The sequence below is a fragment of the Macaca fascicularis genome, chromosome 1, assembly GCF_037993035.2.
Source record: "Macaca fascicularis isolate 582-1 chromosome 1, T2T-MFA8v1.1".
NCBI lineage: Eukaryota > Metazoa > Chordata > Mammalia > Primates > Cercopithecidae > Macaca > Macaca fascicularis.
This window is the reverse complement of record NC_088375.1, coordinates 24746241-24767409: the sequence shown is the minus strand read 5'-3', so window position 1 is coordinate 24767409 and position 21169 is coordinate 24746241.

Here is a 21169-nt window from a genome sequence, read left to right as displayed (position 1 = left end):
AGGGGCAGGACAGCTGTTAACAGGAAACCTTAGCCACCCTCTAAATTTAGCCTCTGGCCCCATAGGCTGGCAGATCTCTGGGAGGAAGGAATGCAGGCTCCAGACCCAGGCCCCAAAGCAGTCCTCACTTAACTCTTTCCCTCCTGGCTGATTCTCCAAACACTGACATTTAGCAGCAGAATTGGAAGACGTTTGTGCATGGTAGATGGAGAACCTAAAAAACAGTTTTTCTCTGGGCTCTCTCTTCAAACCCTCTTGCCTGGGACCGCCTATTCAAAGTTCTTCCAGAAGAGAGTCTAAATCCAAAGATACAGAAGAATAAAAAACTTACCACAGCCACATGTCAACCTCAGAGGCCTAAATAAAAGACCAGATATATAGAATGGAAAGGGTCCTCAACAGGTAGATATTGGGAGAGTACTGTGGTACAATTAAAGAGTAGTCATTGCTTGTGACAAGGATTACATTTCTTTTTCTTTATTTTTAGACAGGGTCTCACTCTGTTGCCCTGGTGAGAGTGCAGTGGAGCCATCACAGCTCACTGTAGCCTCAACCTCTCGGGGTCAGGTGATCTTCCCACCTCAGCCTCCTGAGTAGCTGGGAGTACAGGCACATGCCACCACACTCAGATAATTTTTAAATTTTTTGTAGAGATGGGGTCTCACTATGTTGCCCAGGCTGGTCTCCAACCCCTGGGCTGAAGTGATCCATCCACCTCGGCCTTCCAAAGTGCTGGGATTACAGGTGTGAGCCACGGTTCCCCACCTACATTTCTTTTAATAGACATGTCTCTGGATGGTCAACTGAACAGTTGTCCTCATCCTCCATGTTTCCTCCCCTCTACTCACACCCCGAGGTGATGATGGATTGGCAACCCTGGTGACATAAGAATTCTGTGAGCTTCATAAATGTCAAATAAGCTATCTTACCCCACTACCCCCTCTACCATCACTATGATCAAAGCAAAGCCAAATAGCCCACACCTCTCATCCCACACATACTATAGTCATCTTTTCATTAATTTATCCATCCATCTATTTACCCACTTACAGATATTCATTGATTACCTACTACATATGGCACCGTACTTGACCAAAGTTGGTAAGACATGTAGCTTAAAGTTGTCTTTCTTCCTAGTTAGGTGGAACGATGCCTGTTATATAGTATCATTTGGAATGGCTGAATGAATGAGCTCACTGTTTATTAGGAGGAATGAGGCACAGACCAAAAATAACTCAAGCATAAGACAGAATGTAGTGTCCTAAAAGAGATCCAGAGTGCTGTGTGAGTTCAAAGGTGAGAAAGAGCCCTTCTGACTGAAGAAATTAGGAAAGGCTTCCTAGAAGCAGTGGTGATAAATGAGCTGGCTTCTAAAGGACAAGTAAGATTATAACAGCAGATATAGTAGGGGAAGGGTACCGAGGGGGTGGCATCGACAAAGTTTTGGGGGTAAGGAAGTATGAGTTCTGGGTATGAAAAGATGTCTAACTTGGTCAGAGCATAAATTACAAATTCTGGAAGGTAGACTGTGTTTGAGAACAAATGCTAGAATACCTTAAAAGCCAATTTGTTAGGTTCTGCAGAGTCAGTGATAGGACCCGAGCAGACAAGTAATAGCATCAGGGCTGTGTGTTAGGAAGAATAATTTGGCAAAGATATTATGAAATGTTGGGGCTGAACAATTATTACATATAATAAGAGAATTTAACAAGGTGCCTGAATGAAAGGTAATAAACAGAAAACAACAAATTTTGTATGTCAACCAAACCTAGCAGTCAAAAGGATTGATAACAATAATTCATGCAGGATATTATGAATTCATAACACAAAGAAATGCTAGGGGAAATACTTGCAATGCTTATCACATCCAAAAGTTCCTTTCCCTAATGTACAAAGAGCTGCTAGAAGTCAACAAGCTAAAGATCAACAACTCAATAGAAATATGGCCAAATGACTGGACGTGGTGGCTCATGCCTGTAATCCCAGCACTTTGGGAGGCTGAGGCAGGATTGCTTGAGCCCAGGAATTCCAGACCAGCCTGGTAAACATAGCAAGACTCTCTCTATATTTTTAAAAATTTATTAAAAAAAGAAATATGGGCAAATGAGCTACCTAGTCTCTATATATATATATGATGCACAACTATATTAACATATTTTCAATTTCACTAATAAATTTTTTTTTTTTTTTTTTTTGAGATGGGGTTTTGCTCTGTCGCCCAGGCTGTAGTGCAGAGGCACCATTTTGGCTCACTGCAAGCTCTGCCTCCCGGGTTCACCATTCTCCTGCCTCAGTCTCCCAAGTAGCTGGGATTACAGGCTCCCGCCACCATGCCCGGCTAATTTTTTGTAGTTTCACCGTGTTAGCCAGGATGGTCTCTATCTCTAGACCTTGTGATCTGCCCACCTCAGCCTCCCAAAGTGCTGGGATTACAGGTGTGAGCCACCGCGCCTGGCCTAATTTCACCAATAATTTTTAAAAGTAAATTATATATACATGGTGAGAGGCGACAATGTGCTAGTAGCCCTCGATCAGTCTCGGCGCCTCCTTAGCCTTGGCATCCACTCTGGCCGTGCTTGAGGAGCCCTTCAGCCTGCCACTGCACTCTGGGAGACCCTCTCTGAGTTGGTTGAGACCTGAGCCGGCTCCCTCTGTTTGCCGGGAAGTGTGGAGAGGCCCCAGTGGGAACAGGGGAGTTCCCAGTGGGCGCGGGCTCAGCGGCCCGCACTGGGAGTGGCCAGGCAGCGCTGTAGGCCCTGGGCAGTGAGGGGCTTAGCACCCGGGCCAGCAGCTGCGGAGGGTGCGCAGGGTCCCCCAGCACTGCCGGCCCCCCAGCGCCGCGCTGGAATTCTCGCAGGGCCTCAGCCGCTTCTCCAAGCTGCAGGGCTCGGGACCCGCAGCCCGCCATACCAGAGCCCTCCCCCGGCCCCCACCGTGGGCTCCCGCATGGCCCGAGCCTCCCCGATGGGCGCCATTGCCTGCTCCAGGGTGCCTGATCCCATCAACCGCCCAGTGGCTGAGGAGTGCTGCCTGTGGGTCGGGACTGGCTGGCAAGCTCCGCCTGTGGCCCCCGCATGGGATCCACTAGGCAAAGCCAGCTGGGCTCCTGAGTTGGATGGGGACTTAAAGAACTTTTATGTCTAGCTGGAGGATTGTATATGCAACAATCAGCACTCTGTGTCTAGCTCAAGGTTTGTAAACACAGCAATCAGTGCTCTGTGTCTAGCTAATCTAGTGGGGACTTGGAGAACTTCTGCATCTAAAGGATTGTAAATGCACCAATCAGCACTCTCTGTCTAGCTCAAAGTTTGTAAACGCACCAATCAGTGCTCTATGTCTAGCTAATCTAGTGGGGACTTGGAGAACTTTTGTGCCTAGCTAAAGGATTGTAAATGCACCAATCAGCACTCTGTCAAGATGGACCAATCAGCTCTCTGTAAAATGGACCAATCAGCTCTCTCTAAAACGGACCAATCAATTTTCTGTAAAATGGACCAATCAGCAGGATGTGGGTGGGGTCAGGTAAGGGAATAGAAGCAGGCTGCTCGAGCCAGCCGGGCGACGTGGTGGGGTCCGCTTCAGCTGTGGGAAGTTTGTTCTTTCACTCTTGGCAATAAATCTAGCTGCTATTCGCTGTTTGGGTCTACGCCACCTTTATGAGCTATAACACTAACCGCAAAAGTCTACAGCTTCACTCCTGAAACCAGCGAGGCCTCGAACCCACCAGAAAGAACAGACAACTCCAGATGCGCTGGCTTTAAGAACTGTAACACTCACTGCAAAGGTCTGCAGCTTCCTTCCAAAGGCAGCGAAACCACGAACCCATGAGAAGGAAGAGACCACGAACCCATGAGAAGGAAGAAACCCCGGGCACATCTAAACATCTGAAGGAACAAACTCCATCTTTAAGAACTGTAACATTCCCTGCGAGGGTCTGAGGCTTCATTCTTGAAGTCAGTGAAACCAAGAATCCACCAATTCCGGACACAATGGGATATCATGTTCATTTAGATTGGTGATGAGCAGAAAGTTTGATAACTGTGTCATAGACATTTGGTAGCTGTGTTAGTGAGTGTGTGGGGAGATAGTCATCCTCATATGCTGCTAGTAGGAGCGTAGTCTGCAAAATTCTCTTGGTAGCTAGTTTAGCAAAATCTATAAAAATTACAAATACGTATAACCTTTCAGTGAGTCATTTCAGAAATTTTACTTTTAAGAATTTATCTTACATGTATAATCACAACACGTGTGAAATATCGTACACATAATAGATATTGGTTGCAATCGTTTCGTAATTGTGAAAGATGGGGAAAAACAATCTTAAAAGTAGTTTGGTTAAATAAATCATGTCACTCATATACAGTGAAATATCCCCATTTTAAATAGATAATGGTGGTTTTATACATACCAATACAAAAAGTTTTCCAAAACCTTTCATTAAATGAAAAATGAATAAATCATTGCAGAACAATGTATATGGAACACTATCATTTGTGCTTATTCTGTCACATATCTAGAATATCTATGGAAGAAACCAGCAACAGCCGCTGCTCCTGGAGAATTATGGTTCCACTGATCATTCTTTCAGTAGGGTAACCATCATCCCAATTTGCTCGGGACTGAGGGGGTTCCTTTTGGTTTGAAAACTGGGACAGTCCTAGGAAAACTGAGAGGAGTTGGTCACACGTCCCCAAGATGATTTTCTTTCACTTATGAACTTGCTACTTTCCCAATCAGAATATAAACTCTGAGGGGAGAGATTTCCTGTTTTCTTCATGACTATATCTCTAGCGCACTGTGGGGTGGAGGATGTAAAAGAGGAGAGAAGTAGAGAAACAGATCACATTGTGTCTTGAAGTGTTTCAGCAAATATGGGCAACACCTTTCTTTTACTAGCTTGGAACCCTACCTCTGAGGGTATTTCTCTTTTTATTATTTATTTCCTGTCAGTTATAAAGCCTACCCCTTTGTGACCGGTCTAGGACTTTGTACACCTGCTAAGTAGGGAGAAGGCAGGGGAGGTGGCTGGTTTAAGGGGAACTCGAGGGAAGTAGGGAAGACTCCTCATGGGACCTTTGGAATAGGTGACGCATGAGCCCAGCCCCAGCTCACCTGCCAATCTAGTTGAGGAGCTCACCTGCCAATCCAGCTGAGGCTGGGCAGAGGTGGGTGGGAAGGAGAACTGCAGGGACCTCCAGTTGGGCCAGGCCAGAGGCTGCCTTAACCAGACAGCTCAGACCTGTCAGATGGCTGCCAGTGACAGGCTAGGTTTAGGGCAGAGAAGAAGCAAGACCATGGTGGGGAAGATGTGGCCTGTGCTGTGGACACTCTGTGCAGGTGAGTAGGCCCCTTTTCTGTCCAGCGCCCAGGGGTGGGTGAGACATGGGGACCTAGGGCTGAAGGAGAGACTCTCCCAGAGCCTTCCCAGGAAGGGCTTCCAGCAACCCAGCAGTGTTCCTGCTGGGCAGAATTACACATTCCGGGCCAGTGCCTGGAATCAGAATGGTTTTTATTTGCATATTAGTGAATAACATTCTAGCCCATTGCTGAAACGAAGAATTCAAAGTACTCTCAAGACCATATTTTCTTATCCCAAATTAGATTATAGGATCAGACACAGAATTTGACAGTGGGGACAAAGTATTTGAAATCCAAGTTGTCTTAGAAAATCCAGGGTGTGTGGATCTAGATACGTTCATTATCTAGTATATTAACATTTGTGTTAAAACCAGAGAAAAAGATGGGAAACTGAGAGAGAAGAGACAATGCAACTTATCCAGTAGCATTCTCAGAGCAAGAGAAGATTCAAACCCTAAAAACAAACAACAAACTAGAAGGGTCTTTTCCAAAGGCCAAAGCTCCTTGCCCCTTCTGGGACCCTGGTCATTGAAAACTCTGGGACTCGGAGCATTTCCCTCTGGGAGGGAAACCTTCCAGAATAAAATCAGACATTCATGAGCATATGGTTGAATCCAAATCAAGTGCTTAATAGCACAGTGTTGTGTGGGGACCTATGGAGTGTCTAAGGGTTAGAATGGAAGTCTTGGCATTAAGGTTCCAACTATTTTGCTGGGCATCAGAAGGAAATAGAATGGAGAGAGGGAAGTTGAGAGATGCAGGGTTTGGGAAAGTTTAGGAATATCTTTGGTTTAGTGTATTTGGCCATCACGTTGCAATTCAGACACTGTTGAGGGCTTCCAGGATCCAGCAGCAATGGGGAGGAGAAGAGTTATACCAGGAATCTCAGGAGCACTAAGCCTCGGGAAGTGGAAACCAGGAGACTGGTTTAGAGCTCACTTTTTAGCATACACAGGAAAGCTAAGGGCCACGTGGCCTACAGCTCATCTTGGTTCTCCCAGGTCCTAGATACGCTCATCTCTCAACACCTGGCATTGGGGCTCTTGAGGGAAGGGCAGCCTGCTGCTGGGGAAGGGCTGGATCACATGGTTTGGAGGAAGATCTGGGTAAGATCATTAGCTCAGGCTGGCTCAAGTCCATCGGACTGAAGGCAGAAAGCCCCTCATCATCCACCAAGATGGACTGGTTGGCTCATTCCTTTATCCGAACAACTCTTTACTGAGCATATAGTTTGTGCAGGCGCCATAGAAGTGAGGAGTCTGGAATGATTAGTCATAATTGGGCCTATCTCAGCCATCAGATTCAGGCAAGGAGGATGCTTCAGGGCCTGAGGGAGGGAGGCTGAAGGAAACACCCTTCCTCCCTGACTGGGCCAGTGATTCTCCCATCTTCTCCTGGTAAGCCAGAAGCTGCTCCACGCCTGCACCACCCCAGCTCCCAACACATAGCCCCACACTTGTAGTCTGGCTGCAACCTATGTATGAATGAAAAGAAGAAAATTTGGCTTAGAAAAAAGATCTTAAAACGAAATGCTCACCCAGCTTGGAGGGAAAAGTGGCCTTAAGTCTGAATTGCCTGGAACAGGACATTTTGCTTCTTCCTATGAGGAGGCAGGTGGCCCCTGGGGAACGCACCCAGCAGAACAAATCTTGGGCATGTTTTCAGACACACTGATGGAGTGTCTTCTACCTCCGCCCCATGCCCCCCCACAGCCTGCCCAGCCGAGAATCATTTGCCCACCACCGTTTCTTCCTCCATATCTTACATTAAGAGGAGGAAGGGACCAAAGAAGTGGGGCAGGAAAAGCCAGGCTTGGTGGTCAACTCGAGGCATATAGACAGAGTTTACCCAATAGTGAAATAGCCATTGCCACTGCAGGTGAGCAAGGAAGACCTTCAAAGGTTGAACAAAAGCAACCAGGCAGTCCTCCCCACCATGCGTCATGAGAGGACACCACCTCCTCCTCTGCACAGGTAGGGGAGACCCAGGTAGGAGCAGGGACATTAGGAAAGGCTTCCTGGAGGAAGTGGAGCTTCAGTTGGGTTCCAGAGGACCTACTGGGCTTCTCTTTTCTTTCTCTTCCCATCTGACCTTTCCCAGGAATTGATTCTGCTAAGACCTGGGCAGGGAAGCACTGCAGTGATAAACGGGTCCCAGGACTCAAGTGGTGTTTGAGGAAGCAGAAGCTATTCATAGGGTCCCATGCAGGGGACACAAACATAAGGCAGTGCTTTTAAACTAGAGAGTTTAAAACTGACTAAGAGTTGGCCTTTTTTTTTTTTTTTTTTTTTCCCTGTGAAACAGAGTCTCGCTCTGTTGCCCAGGCTGGAGTGCAGTGGTATGATCTCAGCTCACTGCAACCTCCGCCTCCCAGGATCAAGAAATTCTCCTGCCTCAGCCTCCTGAGTAGCTGGGAGTACAGGCATGCACCACCATGCCTGGCTAATTTTTTGTATTTTTAGTAGAGACAGGGTTTCACTACGCTGGCCAAACTAGTCTTGAACTCCTGACCTCGCGATCCGCCTGCCTCTGCCTCCCAAAGTGCTGGGATTACAGACATGAGCCACTGATGATCTTCTTTTTATGATTACCATGTGCTGACAATTCTAAACAGAGTCAGTGACAAAACAGACCTCCATGCCTGGGAAATGATCCACCCGTCGCTCCTGACATTCCACTGCCATCCCAAGGGATCAAAGGGGGCTGACCCTATTGCCTCTTAACTGACTATGGTGTGGGCAAATGACTTCACCTTGCTAAAGTCTTCTTGCACAGTCTTCTAGTCTGAAATGGAGAGGGTGTAAAAGTCACACTGTGCCCCAACAGGGCTATTATAGGTACTAAATGAGTTTGCACATGTAAAAATCTTAGAACAGTACCTGACACATAATAACCACTCAATAAATGCCAGTTATGAGTGCAGTTATTGTTATTACTGTGGGGAAATGTAAGTTACAGAAAATTAGTAGACTTTGGTGACCAATCATCTGAGAGCTCTGAGATGGCAGACACGTGCCAAGAAAGGGAGTCAGAGGTCGCTGTGGACGAACCCTAAATTATCACCCAAAAAGCCGCCAAGTGCTGCCCCGTCCATAAGGCTGTTAGAGAAAATGCTCCAATGTGTGCACAAAATCAAGGCACTTCCATTTCAGGATTTTTCTTCAGCCACCAGACTTCATGAAAGATTTGACGTGCTGCCATGTACAGCTGCATGAAAAGGGATACATAAAGAGGAAAGTTCCAGGAGAAAAAAGTCACTGAACAGCTCTGCTCAGAGACAGTGAAAGCTTCGAAGACCCAGTCTCCCTCTCACACACACTTACTTACACATCCCACCTTCCTAGAATGAGAGAAGGCTTCCTTGTTTTTCTAAGTTAAATGAGAAAAACTCAGGAGAACTTTAACCTGGGAAAGGTGCCTGCCTGTCCGAGATGCAATCAGGATTAAAATGTCCTACTCTAGTCTCAGTCCCAGCCTCAATGGGGAAAGGATGTAATGAATGGTCCATTTAAGAGGGGTAGGTGTTCAAAAGAGGAAGAATAATAGTGTAGGCCAGTGGCTTTCAACCTTAGTTGCCCATCAGAGTCACCTGGGAAGTGAAAATACAGATGCCCAGTCTCCCCCATACCTTCTGAGTCAGGATCCAGAGGGGCAGGGTCTGAGTTTCTCTCTGGTTGTTGAAAAGTTACCCAGGTGATTCTGATGTGCAGTCTAGGTGTCCAGACACAAATTGGAACTTGAGGAAAAGTCGGTTTAATGAACAGTTGCCTCTAATACACTGCATGTGACTTTCGGCTCCGTTTTGCATCATCTGGCTGCTTCTCTGAGTTACTGTCCAATTCCCTCAATTTAGGGGGCTCAATTGTATGCATTCTCCCACATTAGTGTGCATACAAGTCATCTGAGGATCTTGTTAAAATCAGTTGCTTCAGTATGTCCAGGGTAGGACCTGACATTCTGCATTTCTAATGAGCTCCCAGCGGATGATACTCCTGGTCCAGGGACCACAGAGTCTGAGAAGCAAGGCCATAGGGAAGAATTGGTTCATAGGCACAGGTGTGATCCTCATCTTGCCTTTGCCCAGCAGAGTCCCTTCTCAGGGCTTTTTGGTAATACAACCATGCTGCCTATTGTGATGCTGGTCACCAGGAAGCCTGGGGATAGGGTGCCTGGCCCAGCATGTACTTGTAATCCTGGCAGTGTTTGACCTGGCTAATCTCTGCCTCGTTCCTGAAACACTCTATTCTGTTGGTTCCCATGAGGCTTCCTCTCCTTGTTCTCCTCCTGCATCTCTGGACTTGATCTTTCCATGTCTCCTTAGCAGCCTCATTCTCCTCTGCCCTGCCATGAAATGTCAGAGTGCCCCAGGCTCTCCTATTGTCACTCTACATCCACCGCCACTTCCAGAGCTTTAGTTGCCACCCATTCCCAGCTGACTTATAAATTTCTGTCTTCAAACCCAGCATCTCTCCTGAGCTATTGTCTCACAAGTCCCACAGCCCACGTGACTTCTCAACCTAGATTTGTGGAACACTGCAAACTCTCAAACTGAAAACAAAACTCAGGATCTTTGTCCCCAAACCTGGGTCCCCAAACCTCTCTCAATAAATGACAAACTGTCCATTCAGGAAGGAAAACCAGAAATCTAGCAGTTATCTGTTACATTTTCTGTTGCCGTGTAATAAATCACTCCAACATTTAGTGACTTAAAATAATAAAAATCATTTATTTTGCTCTTAAATTAGCAATTTGGGTGGTGCTTGGCAGGGACAGCTTGTCTTTGCTTTATGCAGTGTCAGCTGGGTTGGCTTAACCAGCATTGGAAGACCCACTTCCAAGATGATGCACTCACTGGCTAACAAACAGGTATATAGTCCAGTTCCTCTCTCCAGGGGCCTCTCCACAGATGAGCTTGTGCCTCCTCATAACGTCATGGCTGGATTTCAAGAGTAAACATCTAAAGAGACAAGAAGTTAAAGCTGCTGGTTTCTTAAGGCAAAGCCCAGAAACTGACCCAGCATCGCTTCTGCCATATTCTGTTGAGAAGTAGTCACAGAACCCAACTCAAGGGAGAGAATAAGAACACCTTTTCACGAGAACAGTTTAAAAGAATTTGGGTACCACATTTTAAAACTGCCACATCACCCTTGATCTCTTTGTCCCCCACCTACAAATTCAGATCATCACTTTGTGTGATGATTTTAGCTCTCCAGCATTTCTTCAGTCTGCCCGTTTTTCTCCATTTCCTCTGTCACCTCATGCTCTACACTGCCTCGCCTAAGCTACTGCCACGGCTGCCTCGCTTGCCTCCTGAGTCTGTTTGCCCTTCTCTTAACTGCTCTCCACCCTGGAGCCAGAATGATCTTGTAAAATAAAATCATGACCATGTCACTACCTCTGCTTAAAGCCCTTTCGTAACTTCCCATGACTGTTAGGATAAAGACTCAGATCGTTGTCATGGCCGATAAGGGCCAGGCCCAGCCCACATTTCTGGCTGCACTGGCCATGTATGGTGTGATTTGAGTTGCTTGTAGGAAGGTCTTGATGGGGGCAGGAAATCTGGCTGAAAGGGCGCATAGCAGGATTTGTCCTCAACTACTCGTATGAGACAAGGAAGCTGTTTTTATTTGTTTTGTATTTGGACAAGTTTACTTGGATTGATAGTGGGAGGCTAAAGGATATCATATGGGGAATCATGTACCCCCAGGAAACCTGCCTGGTGCCATAGCTACACACAGGCTTGTGTTAGTTTCTGAAACATGCCTCGCCTTCTGCCACCCCCTGACCTCTGCACGATGCCCTTCCCTCACACCTCTTTTCCTATTTTCGCATGGTTCACTCCTGCTTATGTTTCAATCTCAGCTCAAAAGGCCCTTCCTCAGGGTACTCTCTCTGTTATATCCTCCCATCAAATGCATGACACTTGTTACTATGGTGGTTTTATATTTCTTTCTATGATTATTTATTTATTACCATCTGACTTCCCTGGAACAGTGAACGTGTGAGAGCAGGAACTGCATCTGTCACTGCCCCACGTTGTATTCCCGGAGTCTGGCATAGTGCCCAGGACACGGGCTCCCAGCAGCCGTTTGCTGGATAGGTGTTAATGAATGAGTGCAGACCCTTCTGAATCGCCCCCCGGCAACAGGCTGGCTGGCTTCACCACTTCCTATCCTGCCTTTCCTGCTTTTCTTCCTCCTCCAGGCTGCCCCTGCTTGTCTCCAAGCTCCGCATTCCTAATCTCACTTGCTTCTCTCAGAATGGTCCTGCCTCACTTTCCTTTCCTGGGTTTCATAGATAAGAGGCGTTAGCTAGTTAGGGAGATGGATTAATCCCCAGGTTAAGGTGACTTAGAGAAAGTCACTTACTGTGTCTTCCCTGCCTCTCAGACATCACCTGCATTTTAGCAGGAGTTTCTGTGCATTCTGTCAATGGTGGAAGTTTCAGTATCCCAACAGCTGGTATAGGACATAGTGGACTTGCGGGGAAGTTCAGTTGCCCCTCAAGCCACCCCAGGTTGGCAGCACTCAGGTTGTGCCCTCCATCGTCTTCTCTCTGCTTGCTCTGTGGGGCTTGTCTCTGTTCCCAGATCACCCTTTCTCCTCTCTGCCTGGGGCACCAACCGTCAAGCTTGGAACCACCTCCTCCCTGAGGTGTCTCCCTCTCCTCTCCTACCCAGTGACCTTTGGGCTGCTTCCTCCTTTTCTGCCCTGCTGAGTCAGGGATGCCATAAACACCGGGCATGGGCAGAACATGGCGACAAACAGACGCTTCCCATTAGGGCCATCACAAAGTTCACTGGGAGAGGAGCATAAAATGTTTATCCATTGGCTAGAGCTCACGCCCTGCACCTGCCCACCGACATACCCGTCTGCACTTGGGGAACAGGTGACACTTCCTGTGAGCAAAGCTGGCCTTCCACCTGTGCCCTGGCCCTTCCCCTCCTCTCAGGTCCCCTCCCAGGCTTGCTCCATCTGGTGTCTCCTGCACTTTCAGTCTCTTCCTTGCTGGGAGCACCTTCCCTATAACCTACAAACCCACCCCTGTCTCTCCATCTTCAATCCCAGAGGGGCTAAAGAAATCTGCTCAGGATCCTCTGTGCCCCTCTGGTCTCAGCTTTCTTATCGTCGAGTGTTAGGCGAGCTCCTGACAAAATAGGCTGCCCTCACTGTCTCTACTTCTTCACCTCCTAGCTGGCTTTATTGTTAAAAGAGGGCTGTATGTTTGTTGCAGAGCATTTGGGAAATGAAAGTACACATAGAAGAAATCTCAGATTGCTCCATGATCTCAGAAGCCACAGATAACTGTTATTAATACTGTATTTTGGTATATTTTCTTCTAGAAATATTCGCGCTCTCTCTGTCTGTGATTGTGTGGGATTGGGACACTGTTGTATGTACAGTTTTGCATCCTGCTTTATTCCCTTATATATGCAGTCCTGCACCGTGAATTGAATCCCTTGGGAGCTATGTGAAGTTCTGCCTCCTCGATAAGCCTTCCCATTAAATCTCTTTTCCCGGTTTTAACTCAGCTCCTCCCCTCCCCCCCTACACACCTCGTTCTCTTAACACTTGCACTTTAACACTTAATTAGGCTCTATTAGGATGCTGGCTGACAGTAACCTCTGACTGCTTCCTGAGCAGGGATTGTGCCACAGACCACTCAATCAACAAGGCCTTATTAGGACCCAGCTCAGTGTAGACACGTTGCGGGTCGAGCCGGCGAGTGGTGGATATAAGAGAAGTCTGAGATTCAGACCCTGCTCCAAGGAGCCTGCCATCTGTTGAGGGAAGGAGCCTGATGCACAGCCCATATCAACATGAGAACTACATGTGCCTGGGACACATCTGCCCGAAGTGGCTCGGGAAAGCTAGCCAGCAGGAAGGGCTGGGGTGGTCCTGGTGGGCTTCCAAGATGGGGTGTGAACATACCTCTGATCATTTTCATGGTGCCTTGCACTAAACTAGGACATTGGGAGAATTTTATTGGATTGATTTGAATTTATAGATGCCTAAAGAATCATGTTGAATGAACGGTTCAACATTTATTGAGTCCTAAACCACTTCCCTCCTAGCCTCTCAATCTCTCCTCTCTCGGGGGCCAGTTTGAGAGCCTGCAGGGGCTGTTTCCCCTGCCTATAAAGGAAGGACAAATCAACCTGTGTGTGCGAACTGCCTTCCTCTCCCTAGAGACCAGCACTTTCTCAACACCAGAGCATGGTACTTGGTCCTGGGGCTGGCTGGGTCCCTTCTGGCCTCCAGAATCTCCTCCCTAAGAATGTGGTTTCTCTGAGCAAATGGATTTTCCTAAGTGGAGGCATTAATGCCAGTTTCCCAAGGGCTCACATAATGTGCTATGTATGCCTCAAGCCGCCGGTTCCATCAAGCATTTCATTATCCTCCAATGTATTACTTTCCATTTAGTTCTCAAGAGATCGTTTATTATCTTCTTAATAAACTTTAATTTTTTACAAGCAATCATCGAGACCTCAAGCTGGCTCTCCATACTGACCCCCTTAGGGAGGGGAAATGACCTCTCCCATTTCCAGCTGGGGTATCTTGCAGACTCCACTTCCCATCTCTGGGGCTCCTTTGGTCCTTTATTTTACTTTTGGTCAGTTTCCAGCAATTCATTGAATAGGTTCTTCCACCAAGTTTCTCTGGTTTTAAATCCTACCCATCCTGTAAGCTTAAATTCTCTATAACTCATTCATTTGCTGTCAGAAAGCACATATTGAGACCTTTTACGTGTTAGGCACTTTGCTGAGCTCTGGGGATATGAAGATGGAGAAAACACAGGGCAGTGGAGGAGAGAGACATGACAATTTAGATTGCCTGTAGAGTCCTTTATGTCCCAGGGTAAAGGATAGGCACCTTATGTGAAGTCATTCAACCCTCTCACAACCTGGAGTCAGATAATATGATGATGCTAACTTTACAGTTGAGGAAACTGAAGCCCAGAGAAGTTAATTCAGTTGTGTAAAGTTACACAGTTAGGAAAAGTAAGAAAGAGGATGCCAACCTGGATAGTTTGGCTCCAGCATTTGTGCTCTTGGCCATGCTGCTGTATTGTATAATAAATTTTTATGAGAGAGAAGGACTAGGAGGCAGGAAGCCATGGGTAGTAGGTGACGCAAAGGACAGAGTTATCAATTCTTCTAGGGAAGGTTGAGGTATCTTCTTTAGGACGATGCATGTGCTATCATGCAAGAGATTGTTATGATTCCTTCCTTGCAAGTAAAGGCGCTTGCACTTCTAACTTGTATACCCCTGGAGGTTAACACATTGATACATTATTAGTTAGTAGCACCTTACAGTAAATTAGCTTATCTGATGGATGCTCTTCTTGACCATCAGAAGAGCTCAGCCTTGACAGGGAGAGTAGGGGAGAGAAGATGGAAGAAAGAAAATATCTACAGCATGATGGGCACAGGGCAAACGGTGTGACTGGATGGGAGAGCCAGAACTACTGGGAGGAGGGTGGGCTCTGGGCAGCTGGAGACGTGATATTGAATGCCGACCTAGACAAGGAAGTAAAAAGCGAGGGAGCTGGAAGACTCTAAAAATGAGCTTCACTTCTCAACTTCCTCATCCCAGCTTAGATGTCCTACCTGGTGCTTTGGTCTCATTCACTGAGTAGGGGTGCAAAGACCCCCAGAAGAGAAAATGAGGGATGCAGCGCTAATAAGCATAAAGCCTGTGGAAAGAAGAAAAAGAAACTGGATTTATTCCAGATGGAAGTGAAAAAGCTGGTGATTGCAAACATCAGAAGCCTCTAAACCTACAAAAAGTCCAGCCAGATGTCTTCATTGCCAGTAATGTCAGGACAAGAGGATATTGACTGAATGGGTGGAAAGGATTTAGGCTAGCTATGAAGGATTCCCAAGATGGCTGTTGGCATAAAGTTTTTAAACACGGAATAACTTCTCGTCTCACATTATGGAAAATGTTAAGTGTGCCTCAGGGTATGGGATGAGCTTTTTAAGATCCTTCTCAGGTTTACAAATAACATCGAAAGAGTGCTCCATATTTGTGTAAGATTTTTTTTTGGAGACGGAGTCTCGCTCTGTCGCCCAGGCTGCAGTGCAGTGGCACGATCTTGGCTCACTGCAACCTCCACCTCCTGGGTTCAAGCAATTCTCCTCCCTCAGTCTCCTGAGTAAGAACTACAGGCGCACGCTGCCACGCCTGGCTAATTTTTGTAGTTTAGTAGAGATGGGGTTTCACCTTGTTGCTCAGGCTGGTCTCCAATTCCTGAGCTCAGGCGATTCGCCCACCTTGGCCTCCCAAAGTGCTGGGATTACAGGAGTGAGCCACCACACCCGGCTGGTTTTTTTCTTTATGAGCTCTTTCTTATTCATTCATTTCCATTTCTTCCTTCACAGGTCTAATAACATAAAATGGATTTTAACTCTCTGTTATAATGATCTCTAAAACTGATCTATTCTTTAGTTATAATCATTAGCAATTACTATTCCTTTTTGACAGCTCACCCATGGTGACGGTGAGTGCTGCCTCTTGTGATTAACTTCTACCAAGGATGCACCTCCACAACAGAGTATGAGATAAGGAAACAGAAGTGGCTCAATATGAAAAATATATGTAATAGTAACCATCATTTATTGATTATGAGTTAGGAACTATTCTAAACAAAGTACCATTTCATGTCACTTAATTCTCACACAACCCATTTCTCAAAGGAAAACTCTGTGGCACAAAGAGCTTAAGGAAACTGCTCATGGTTATACATGTAGTAAAGAAAGGAACCAGAGTTCCAAAGGAGGCATTCTCGTTCTAGAACCTGTGCATTCAAATTCTATGCCACGCTGCCTCCTGAAATGGCCATGGAGAAGTTGTGCGATACAGAGCGGTACACGCTCCGGGATTAAAGTATCGAAGGGATGTTTCTGAACCAGAAGAAAGGGAGAGCTGGGAGACAGAAAGAAAAAGTGGTAGGAGTGGTTGATGGGAGTGTATTGCCCTCCTGGGAAGGGGATGTTCAGAGAATCTGAATACAGCCAATTCGGCCATTCCATTTGGCAGAGTCTCGCCTCTCACAAGGATGTGAGGCTCCTGAGAACTGTGAGGTGCTAGAGAATAGCGGGTGTTGTTTCTATGCAGTTGCCAGCCCTAGTTCTTTTCCTATATAAAGGTCACATTGAATTCTCTTCTATGAGCAAATACTGTACTTAGCATTTGGTTAAGAGGATCTAAGTGTATGTGTGAAGGTAGTGTATGTCCATTAACTTTGCTAGGGTAAGAAGATGACTTTGTGGGCATCTATCTTATCTCGCTGTGTAGAGCAGGGGGCTGGTTTTATATGCTAGGCACATATTAAATACTTGTTGGTTGACTGAAGAAAGCAGAAGAGTTTCTGTGACAAGATTGAGGGGTGTGATGTGGTCAAGGAACAAAATAGGAAATAGATTCTGTTGACAGCCAAGGAAAATACCATCCCCCAGTCCCTGCAGGCAACAATTAGCACTTTTCCCTGACTGTTGAGCAGCAGCCCTATACCCTCACTAGGGCTGCCTCTATTTGAGGACTTGCCAGCAGCTCTGCCATTTGCTAGCTGTCACATCTAGATAGAGCAAAGGGTTTAACCTTCTGGAACCTCAATTATGTCACCAGTAAAATAGGGAAAATACAAATGTCTATCTTTAAAGAGAGTATGAAAATAAATGAGAGACTATCTGTAAAATACCTGTATAGTGCCTGTACCATTGAGATGTAATTAATATAACATGAGATTAACAGTAATTGAGAACACTCAGTAGAGTGACTCATTTTTCATCCATTGATGGTTGACTTAACATCTCTTTAATCTTGAGTGAGCAGGTAATTAGACACTCCATTGTCTAAAGGAATGACTTAGTGGGTTGGTTCTCTTTGATTCAAGAGTGAGAATTGTTACTATCAGATAGAATGTGCTTGAGTTTGGGGGACCAACGGTGCATGGGCCATTTAGGTTCTGCCAGTGGCAGAAGTCCCTTAATGTGTAGTCTGTGGCCAGGGTGATAGACAAGAACAGAATCAGTGTAAAGGTCATGGAGAGGCTTGAGAGTGGTCACCCTGAGGACAAGGCTCCAGGGAAAATGCCTTGGTCCAGGCAAGGACAGAAGAGGTGAGGTGGCAGTTATCATGACTACACCAGGCATATGAGGAATGATATCTAGACTGTCTGCCATAGCTGGGAGCTGGGCAGGTGGCAATGGAGGGCTCCATTCAAGCAAATAACCTTTTGATGAAGGGTGACTTGTTAGCAATGATGACAAATGTGTTTCCTTTTCTTTTCTTTCTTTTTTTTTTTTTTTGGAAATGGAGTCTTGCTCTGTCGCCCAGGTTGGAGTGCACTGGTGCAATCTCAGCTCACTGCAGCCTCCACCTCCCAGGTTCAAGCGATTCTCCTGTCTCAGCCTCCCGAGTAGCTGGGACTACAGGCGTGCACCACCACAGTCGGCTAATTTTTTGTATTTTTAGTAGAGGCAGGGTTTTACCATGTTGGCCAGCCTGGTCTTGAACTCCTGACCTCAGATTATCCATCCACCTCAGCCTCGCAAAGTGCTGGGATTACAGGCACCAGCCACCGTGCCCGGCCAGCGACTGTTTTCTGATAGATGAAGGTGGTGGAAAGACCACCAGTCACATGGAGGGTCATTTGATAAGTCCTGGCCACCTTGGAATCACCTTCTGGAACAACATCAGTGACTCAGGAAGCCAGCATTTGAATGAATTTTCAGGGGCTTCTGGCACTGGCGTCACCATGAGGAAAATATGCAAATGCCAGAGGGGAAACCTGTTTTTTGACATCTTCCTGTCTCTCTCACTCCCAATATCCAATACTCCCTGACATATAAACTCACCCCAGGAGCTCACATGGCCCTCACTGCACAGTGCACATTCTGGGAGGGTGGCTGACCTTCACCTTATGAAATACTGCATACTGAAGTATGAACAGCCCAGATGCTTCACTGTTCCCCCCGAGCGATTTGCATTTTGAAAGAGAAGTGTGTTCATCCAGTTGGAATTTGACTGGATAGTGGAGTCTTCCAGCTGGGGGGGGTCTTCAGCAGGACATTTTCCTTCTTTATGCTGCACCATCATCATGAGAACACTCAGAAAGAACTTGCTCACCCTTCTGCCACCAAATCTACCAGCCCACTTGCATCTTTAGCCACATCCTGTTACAGTGGGTGGAGAGCCTGGGATCCCTTCTAAGGTCTGTCCTCCCATAGCACCATACCCTCAGCCCCATTTGCCCTACAAGGACATCATTTCTGTCCCCATTGTCTCTTGGCTCATTCTGATCATCAACAAACAGTGTAAACGTATTTTTAAAATCATCATACACATATTTTGGAAAAAAGGGCGTAAACTCCTCTTGACCCTATAGCCTCCTTTAGCTGCTACAGTCTCCGTGCTCTCTCTGCTTTCCAGCAAACACTGTCTGCTTCCTCTTGTCCCATCAGCTCTTGAACTCACTCCTTTCAGGCTCCATCCCCACCACTCCACTGCATCCGCTCATGCCAAGGTCACCTCTGTGTGGCCACAGCCAATGACCATCTCTCTGCCCTCAGCTCCTGGTTGAACATGTCAGCAGCGTTTGAGTAGCTGACCTCCTTTGCTTTCAACAAACTTCTCCTGCTCTTGGTTCTCTTCCTATCTCCCTAGCCAGATTTTCCTACTTCTCCCTTACTGATTTCTCCTAATTTCCTCCATCATGAAGCACAGGAGTGTCCCAGGGTTCAGTCCCACATGTCTTTCCTATCTTCATGCACTTCCTCGGTGATCCTCAACATCCTCTGACCTTAAATGACGGACAGCTGGTGACTCCCAAAGTTGTATCCCCATTATGTGCCTCTATGACACTCCAGACTCACATAATTGCCTCACTGCCACCTCCACCAGGGTGCCTAAGGAGCATCTCAAACTTTGCAAGTCCTCAAACAAACTCCTGATCTGCCCCCTGAAATTTCTTCCTTCCCTAACTGTTGTCATTTCAGTAAATGACAATTCCATTCTTCCAGTTGCTCAGGCCAAATCCTTCTATCTATTCCTGACTCCTGTTTTCCTCTAACACGCCAAATCTAGCCTGCAGTCAAATCCCATTGGCCCTACCTTCTAAATACATTCCAATTTGGATCACTTCTCACCACCTCCACCACCTTCACCTGTGTCTAAGATGTTAGCCCTCATCTGGACTATTGAAGTCAACTCTTGTATGATTTCCCTGCTTCCATTCTTGTTCCTCACTCCACTTCGATCTGTTCACCCCACATCAGCCAGAATGATCTTTTAAAAATGTATGTCAGGCCAGGCATGGTGGCTCACGCCTGCAATCCCAGCACTTTGGGAGGCCGAGGTGGGCGGATCACCTGAGGTCAGGAGTTCAAGACCAGCCTGGCCAACATGACAAAAACTCGTCTCTATGAAAAATACAAAATTAGCCGGGTATGGTGGTGCATGCCTGTAATCCCAGCTACTCAGGAGGCTGAGGCAGGAGAATCACTTGAACCTGGCAGGAGGAGGCAATTCAAGATCGAATCACCGCACTCCAGCCTGGTCAACAGAGCAATACTCTGTCTCAAAAAAAAAAAAAAAAAAAAAGTACGTCAAATATATTTCCTCTGCCTAAATCTCTCCAGGGCATTTTCACTTCATTCAGAGCGAAATACAAAGTCCTAAATAAGGGCTACATTGCTCTATGCAATCTGAGATCCGCCACCCCCCCCAATTTTTCCACTTCATCTCTCCTCCTCACTCACTTCCCTACCACTACACCAGCTCCCTTGCTGTTCCTTGTGCATGGACTAAGCTGACTCCTGTCTCCCTGCCTGACCCTTGGTTAGCCTCTGCCTGGAAAGTTCTCACCACTGGGATCCAGATGGCTCTCTGTGCCAAGCATCTATTCTGTATAACAAACCACCCTGAAACTCAGTGCTTAAAACAATAACAATTTTTATTTTACTCTTGAGTCTTCAATTTGGGCAGGGATCTGCAGGGCAGCTCAGCTCTGCACCCCTTGGCATCAGTTCCAACAGCTGGGAGGCTGGGTTTGCTCACTCCCATGTCTGGGAGTTGAAGTTGGCTGTCCCAAAGGACCTCAGTTGGTGTCCCAAACACCGACACTTGTCTTTCCATGTGGCTGCTTACCTTCTTTCAGAATGTTGATGGTTTTCCAGGGTGAGCATCGCAAGGGACCAGGTGAAGTGAATGGCCTCTTATGAGTTGGCCTCAGAGCCACATAGCATCCCTTACACTAGAGTCACAGGCACACCCGGGCTCGAAGAAAAGGAACACAGACCCCACCTCCTGAGGGAAGAGAGGCAACATCACGTGGCAAGAGTATGTGTGATAAAAGATGCTAGTGTGGCCACATTCTTTTTCCTTACTTTGTTCCAATAAACTTACATGAAATAAACTCCTGTGAGAATAGGGCCCATCTCTTTACCTTGATATAATCTTATTCATAAAATTCTTTACCACATAAAAATGTTCCATAAATACTTGTTAAACAAGAGAATACATCATCATCACAACCTAAATGATGGCAGGTAATGTTTATTGAGAGTTTTCTATGTGCCAAGGACTAATAAAAATACTTACACATAGTATCTCCATTAAATTCCCCAATAACTCAAGGAAATAAGTGTTAGAGCTCCTGTTTTATTGATGAGAAAACTGAGGCTCAGACAAGTTGACACAGCTGGTAAGAGGTAAGGCTGAGGTTCGGGGCCAGGCAATTCATGATGCTGTGGGGTGGAGTTAGGTGGACCAAGGCACATGTGTTTGTCCTCATCGCAGTCTTGGAG